Below are 8,289 nucleotides of genomic sequence, written 5' to 3' on the forward strand. Positions count from 1 at the left end.
CCGTTATTCGGAAACCTATTATCCCGAAAGCTCCGAATTACAGAATGGTTCTCTCCCATACACTCCATGATAATCAAATAATCCAGATTTCCTCTGTGATAATAAAACAATAACTTGTACTTGATCCAAACTAATATATAAGTAATCCTTAGTGGAAGCAAATCCAGCCTATTGGGTTTATTTCTAATAGACTTAGGGGGTTATGTAAAAAGGTACTAAATTTGCCCAGGAGCAGTAACCCATAACAACCAATCAGAAGGTAGCATTTACTGGTCACTTGTTTAAAAGCAAATTTCCTATTGGTTGTTATGGGTTACTGCTCCTGGGCAAACTTAGTGCCTTTTATTACATAACCCCCTTAAGATCCAAATTATGCAAAGATCAGAGCATTCTCGATAACAGGTCTCATACCTATACAAGGTAATCTACAAGTTTTTATATTAGGTCCAACAAAGTACAACAAATAAATATATTTTATTGTGATGAGAGGTAGAGACATACACACTGTTTTAATATGCAACCTTCAAGCGATCATGTTTTCCATTTTCCATTGGAATTTGTGGCCTAGCTTGTGTCTTCTCTATGCAAGAATAAAAGAGAGAATATTTTATGTTTGCTCCATACAGTTTATAGGCTAAAGGGTTTAGGAAGTGGCTGCCAAAAACAATAAAGGAGCAAAAAAAAAACAGTAACTGTATTTCAAAAATAGAACTGTGGCAGCTTTTATTCCCAACAAAGGATGCTATGTTTGTCATTGGGATTGGCAGATTCAACTTTTTCCCCTGTTTACGTATTTGTATTTTTCCAGTTTGTCAGGGTGCCATAAACAGTGAGAAATAAGGGCTATAAAAGACACTGTTTCCTGCATTCACTTCCAGACATGTAGGAGACCATATTGGAATCGCATCAGATTTAATCACACTATGATTTTTAAGCTTTTCTTGAATTAATCAAGTGTTTCAGCGCCGTGTGGCAAGTGCTCGGCAAATAGCTACAGGTTGTTACAAATGGCAGATACAAGAAGGCTCTGCTTGTCAAACTTGTCTTGTCTGCTTGGATGATTTCTTGGACAAGCATAATATTAGGCACTATTGTGATAGTGAAATCTACAATTAGTGTAGATATGGGTATACAGTATATAGTTTATGTGAAAGTAGGGAGGGGGGTGTGTATGGATGCTGGGTTTTCATTTGGAGGGGTTGAACTTGATGGACTTTGGTCTTTTTTTCAGCCCAACTTAACTATGTAAGGAGTGAATTATTTTATTATGCATTCAAAATCGTGTTGTGTGTGCTAGTGTGACTAGTTGTGTGTCCTAGTGTGACTAGTTGTGTGTGCTAGTGTGACTAGTTGTGTGTGCTAGTGTGACTAGTTGTGTGTGCTAAAGTGACTAGTTGTGTGTGCTAGTGTGACTAGTTGTGTGTGCTAGCGTGACTAGTTGTGTGTGCTAGCGTGACTAGTTGTGTGGGCTAGTGTGACTAGTTGTTGATAGATGGGCACAACGTTAGAGGGGTTTTATGAATTGACCCTTCCCCAATCACACTGCTTGAATGCACACAACAAGACAAACTGAAGTCACTTGATACCAATTCTCTACGTACTGACGGCGGATTTTACATTTGAACAATGGCAGCATATAAAATGCACATATACACGTGGCGTTAGAAATTGCTGTTAGAGTATGAGTTCATGACAAAAGAAAGATCTCTTTGTTTCAGTAGTTCCAAGGTTCCTTTGTAGAAGTAAAGACAAATGAACTTAATGTGAAAGAATCTCCCTGTATTTAAAAGAGGGAGGAAAAAACATGCTTCCTGCAGAAGCTGGAGGAGACCCAAGAACCATCCAGATCACTAAGGGAAAACCAATATTTTGAAGCTTCTTAAAATATTTTTTTTTCCACAAGGGTTACGGCTATTTTTTTTTTAACACGAGTACAAATATTTATGTTTTCCTCTGCTAAGTAAACAGTCACTTACTGGAGGTAATACGCCAGAAGGCAATGCAAAGTGACACGGTCTTCATGTCTTTCAGCAGCTTCAGCTCACACTCTCCCATAACTAAATGTTAACTCAGCAGACAGCTCGGTGAATAAGCATGTTTCAAACATCCTGTGGAAAAACCAAAAAGGAGAGAGAGATTACAAGTTAAAGTAACTCTTTCCTTCCTATCTCTCTGATGTTATCACAGGTTGGGTCTGCTTTATATTTGGGGCGACAACAAAGGATAAATAAAAATGACACATTTCTTAGGAAATTGAACCTTCATGTGGGAAATCAGAGCCAGAATGTGAAACATTCCATCCGATGGGTTTCTACTGACCTGGCTGTCCGGGACTTTTAACTAATGATACCATGGCCTTACTACAGATTCCCTCCGAAACAGTTAAGGATTTTAATGGAGTTGGGTCAGATACCTGGCAATGTGTTTAAAGGTTTGAAAATAACGAAATCTCCCTTAAGTTACTGGAAAGAAAAATCTGAAGATGTCGGAAAATATTATTTAAAAAAAGCAACTTGTGGCTGTGTTTTTAACCCTTGTCTAGGGTAAAGCAGCATTTCTGAATTACTGAAATTGTCACTATTGGCCTATGTGGTTCATTTAAAAAGCCCTATTCTGTAGCAGGTATTGTAGTGTAAATGCATTCAATGATGCAAATCCATAAATTCCCATTTTTCAGTTGGATAATCATATTCTTCCAACTCAACCTTAAATACCACAGTGACTGCTTTTGGAGACACATGATATTACATATACAGACCTGGAATTAGACTTCAGCAGATCCCTGCACCTCCCCGAGCCTCCAGCTCTACTCTCATAAGATTCATAAGATCAGCTTTGCTGAAAAGAATTAGAAGTATATATTTCACTCCAAGCCAAGAATTCAAAAATAAGCACCTGCTTTAAGGCAACTGAGATCAACATCAAAGGGGTTGGTGAACAACATGTTGCTCACGAGTCACTGGTTGGGGATCACTGCTGTAGGGATGCCCCTGCTGTTACTTATATAACTTGTGTCACATGGTATTAAACTGCTACTTCCTTCATTAAAATGGGGCTAAGTATATCAAGCTATTTTCTTGGCAACAGTATTCACTATTCGGATAAATAACAGGCATATCCTAACTAGCTGTGCATAAAAACAAAAGGATTCTATGTTGTTGTATCAGCGGCATTATGGACCTTACAAACCTATCCACATGAGTGTATGAAGATGTGCTGAGAAAAAAACATTTTCACACTATTTAAATGAGCACATATTTTAGCGTAATACTGACTGTGAAAACATACAGGACATTTACTTGTTATTATGCTAATCACACTTTTTTTCTCCCTTGAATGCTCAGAAACATGCTGCAGGGAACAACATATTATAATGCTGGAATGCAGGCTTACAACAATAAGGATTCTAAGCCGGATCCTGTCATGGGTAAATACAGCTTGAAACGGTTACACTGATAATTATACTATACACACGCACAAATATATATATATATATATATATATACATATACATACACATATACACATAACAGAATCGTTGTACAATACAGTAGTTCCTAGGCCTCCCCTGTTTCCCCAAAAATTTGAAAAAAAAATAAATAGGCATGTCCTACTTCCTGACATTTTTATTTTTGAATCTGTAATGGAATCTTTGAATTAAAAAGGCAAACCAGCTTCTTAAAATACCCACCAGCATAAGAAGGAGGTCACATGCCTCCTAAATTATTCCAGAATCACTTCCTGCAATTACTAAATTAGAAATACTGTATTCTGGCTCCTTTTGTCAAGCAATTCCGGATATCAAACCTGGCACGGAGCACATGTCCTTGTAAATTACTTCAATAAATCAATAGATTAAATGACTTATTTATCAAGGAGCAAAGTGGTTAATGACATAGGTTATCTGTTTTTGTTCACCTTTTCTCTAAGGACCAAGATCATTTTGGGAATAAGCAGAGAGAACCACAAATTGGCTTTGATATCATAATTACTATTGTCTGTTGAGGAAGCATTTCACTGTATTAAAGAAGATCATGGAGACTTGTAACTGAGGATGGGGATTTTGCAGAAATTAAGTTTTTTTTTTTAAAAGGGGCCCAAAAGTGACTTAAGAAAGTTGTGAGAAAGTAGGCAAATGGAGTAGAGCTAAGGGAAGTTTACTGTGGGAGTAGGTGTGGGTAATAGGCAGAACACTGGGTGGAAAGTTGTTATTAACGAGCCATGAAAGGATAAGAATATGTAAATAATTTTAGGGATTTATATGATGACAAAGGCAAAGTTTACCCCATTCCAGTAATCCACAGTAAACAATTAGATGTTTACTTTACATATTCTAACTGCAATTGATCAGTAAAAGTTGATGATTAAGTGTTATTGTTCACTGGACTGGGGCAGGTGTTGCCATTGTTACTACCGAACCCTGTTACATGTCCATTAAGAGAGAAGAAGGGGATCTGTGTATTATTTCTGAGAAATTGTTATCATGCATGAACCAAGAGCCCTGTCAGTCACGTTAGGGCAGAGTTGAGTGGCAAAAATAATCTTAATTGTTATGTAGCTACTCTCCTTCTTGAATTATAATCATAGTAAGGTTTTTCTTTCTCTCCATCCTTTCGTCCTGCATTACATTCCCGATCTATTATCCCCTCCACCTTGTCTTTTGCACTCAATGGGACAAATTCACTAAACACAGAAAATGCGCTAGCGACGCCTTCGCCGCACTTCGCCAGACGAAGTATCGCCAGGGCGCTGCTAATTCACTAAAATCCAAAGTTGCGCTCAGGGAGGCGAAAGGTAGTGAAGTTGTGATAGCGTTAATTCGTCAAGCAAAGCGAAGTTACGCTAGCGATGCCTAATTTGCATGCGGGCCAAGTTAAAGTACAATGGACGTATATGTAGCAGCAAATACATTATAGTACACAAGCCTGGGAAAGCTTCATAAAATAAAATAAGAGTTGTTATTTTGCCCTATACATGTGCCCACTGTATAGTTTAGGTGCCATATGCTAAGAAATGTAGGGGGAAGGAGGGTACCCCCAAAAAAATGTACGATCCTTTTCAGCCTATCACCCTTAAAAAAGTAACTTGGGACTTAGAAAAAATTTCAGCTTTTTTTGAAGCAAGCCCCATCTACTCTATTGCACTTCGCCTGGTCTGAGGTGGCAAAGGCAAGTCTGGCGCAAGAGGTAACATTCATTAAAATGCGCAAGTTAGTGAATTAGCGTAGTTACGTCCCTTCACCATATCGCAACTTGGCCTGGCGTAAGGGTGGGGAGTAGCGCTAGAGTAGGTCCACTTTGCTAGCGAATTTACACCAGCACCCGTTAGCAAATCGGCGAAGTAACAAAATTACATCACACTGGCAAATTTGCGCTAGCGTTAGCCGCTTCGTCCTTTCGTGAATTTGCCCCAATATCTTTTGGTCCTTGTATAGTATTTTTTATTTCAATAATGTGTTCATTCGAAATAAATCTTCAAAAACGTCATATTTTTCCCTCAATAAATGAAGTGTGTGTCACTTCCCAAACAGCTGTATAATTTCTGACTTCTTTTATTTGTATTTATCTCTTATAGTGCCAATAATTTGCTAGCCTATTTTTGGAGCAAAAGACCTAGTTTATGATAGCCCCTAGAATACCAGCAAGAAAAGAAGCCACCTCAGCATTTTAAACACTTTAATCAAAAATATCTTCACACCTACTTGGAGAGGGTGAAAATAACAGGACTTAATCATGGAAACAACCTGTGTTTTGTAGCTTCTAATAATTCTTAGATCCGGAAACTGGATTATTATGTTATGCAATAATCGAATAGAAAGTGCTATTATTGTAACTACAAGTATGGGATGCATTATTCAGAAACCCATATTCTAGAAAAGCCATCTCCCATAGACTCCATTATAATCAAATAATTACAATTTTTAAAAATGATTTCCTTTTTCTCTGTAATAATAAAACAGTACCTTGTACTTGATCCCAACTGAGATATAATTATTCATTATTGGAGGCAAAATAATTATATTGGGCAAAAAAATAAAATCCCATTTTTACTTTCTTCAATGAAAAAGAAACCTATCTCCAATATACTTTAATTAAAAAATGTGTACCGTTTTTATAAGAAACCTGACTGTATGCAGTGAAATTCTCCCTTCATTTACTGCGGTGGATAGGAATTGTCAGAAGGTTCCTAACTGCTCTGCAGGGAAACAATCATACTTATGAACAGCAGGGGGAGCCCCCACCTTACTTCCCAGCCATGCAGAACTCAAGCAGCTTTGTTTGTTTCTCTCTAGAGCAGTCAGCGACTGTGTAGAGATTTGTATTGGATTTTAATTTTGCCTTTACATCCCCTTTACTGTTTCCAACTCCAGCTGCAGGGACAAAGATCATGGAGTCAGATTTAAACAAATAAACTGGGATTCTATTTGGAGGATTATTTTGCTGCAGCCACTAGTAGCATGGTAGCATTATTTTATTTTACACTTTACTTACACTTTGTTTGTTTCCCTGTAGAGCAGTCGACGACTGTGTCGAGATTTGCATTGGATTTTATTTTTGACTTTTCATGCCCTTTACTGTTTCCAACTCCAGCTGCAGGGACAAAGATCATGGAGCCAGATGTAAACAGATAAACTGGGATTCTATTTGGAGGATTATTTTGCTGCAGTCAGTGGTTCTGCAGATTTGGAGAAAATTTGTACTAAACAATACAAAAACTATACAATCCAGATTAGATTACATGACAACACAGTGCCCAGTGCAGTCTGCATATTCTGATTATTAATCAGTCTTGCTGCATCAGCTTCTGGCAGATATTATTTGACTTGATATTTGATAATTTATGCCGATCCCTAAACAGCCCAGACCACACTGAGCATGTGCACAGTCTTGGTCTTGCAAAGATGTTTAACAAAGTGACCCCCTGTGGCCAACTTTGAAAGCATAAATCATTTGTTTGATTAAGCTTGTGATGCAGTAAGTTCATGTTTATGTTTAGTATGCAAAATACAGCATTTCTAGCCTTATTCTATTTTAGACTTTACTTCCCCTTTAAGAAGCTCTGAGCTGTTAATGCAAAGCACGTTGAACACTTGAGGAACCCTTTGCAAGAACTATAAAAACAACACAGACCTAATTTATTCCTACACAGACCTGCAGTCGTTTGTTCCATGAAAGTTGGAGGTTTTCAGTGGATAAAATAAATTGCTGCAGCTAATCCAGAGTTAGTGGTGTTGTGCTGGGAATCTACCACTGACCAGTAACAATACTCTATGAACCCCTTGAAATGCTTGAAAACAAGAAACTTGAAGGGTAAGCTGAAGTTATGTAGGGGTACATAACAGCTAGACATAAGTACGTGAATATTCTCATTCATCCAGGTCATGGTATATCTATAGTAATAAGTCAAATCAACCGGACTTACTGTGTTTTTTTTGGTCTTGAAGACATTTCACCAGTCATCCAACTGGCTTTCTCAATTCAGAATGACTTGTACAAAAATATGTGTGGTTAAATACCCTGGATTCTTACTCCAATCAACATAATCTGTTTAGAAAACCCAGCTAGGGCAAGGTGTTGATTGTATTAGTAAAATTGGAGCTATGAGGTGTTATTAAACTCTCCAAGGAGAGATGCCAAAACAGCATTGTATATGGCAGACAATAGTTTCACTAAACACATCAACACAGTGGAGCACAACATCAAGTTTACATGGGAAGATATGCTTTTTTGGACTGTATAGAGCTGGAAATAGAGGTCTACATGAAACCAACCCACATGGACCAGTACTTGCTGTTTGAATCCCACCATCCACTAGATCACAAACTAGGGGTTATCAGAACACTACAACACAGAGCAGACAAGATCCCCACCAGTACAGAGGCTCAGGCAAAAGAGTTGAAAGACCACAGAGAGGCCCTTCAAACGTGTGGGCATCCAGACTGGGCCTTTGTTAAAATGAGGAGATGGAGAAACAACAACACCAAAACTACTAGTGAAGGTGAAAAGCAGGACAGGCAAAAGAACTTGGTCCTCCCATATATTCCTACGGTGTCTGAAAAACTTAGAAGGATCTTCAATAAACATCTCATCCCGGTCTGCTTTAACACATTGAGGCAGCAACTGGTTCATCCAAAAGACCCAAATCCAAAGCACAAGAAGATTAACATCGTGTATCCCGTGCAGTGAGGACTCGGCTGTGTAACTACATCCAAAGGAAAAAGGACACACGTTTGAAGACTTCAAGTTCACATTCTGGACAGGGAGGAGGATTGGTTCAAAAGAGGGGTCA

At 38.2% G+C, this 8,289-nt stretch overlaps 1 long non-coding RNA gene across 1 annotated transcript; it reads right to left on the reverse strand.

Annotated features, from left to right (window-relative positions):
- Positions 1 to 1,380: 1,380 nt before the first annotated feature.
- LOC121399654 lies at positions 1,381 to 7,458 on the reverse strand. Its single transcript, XR_005965241.1, has 3 exons — positions 7,423 to 7,458; positions 2,759 to 2,838; positions 1,381 to 2,108 (listed from the first exon to the last, which is right to left on the reverse strand). It is a non-coding gene; the product is annotated as an uncharacterized LOC121399654 (long non-coding RNA).
- Positions 7,459 to 8,289: the final 831 nt, after the last annotated feature.

Source organism: Xenopus laevis, chromosome 2L, assembly GCF_017654675.1.
Source record: "Xenopus laevis strain J_2021 chromosome 2L, Xenopus_laevis_v10.1, whole genome shotgun sequence".
Lineage (NCBI taxonomy): Eukaryota > Metazoa > Chordata > Amphibia > Anura > Pipidae > Xenopus > Xenopus laevis.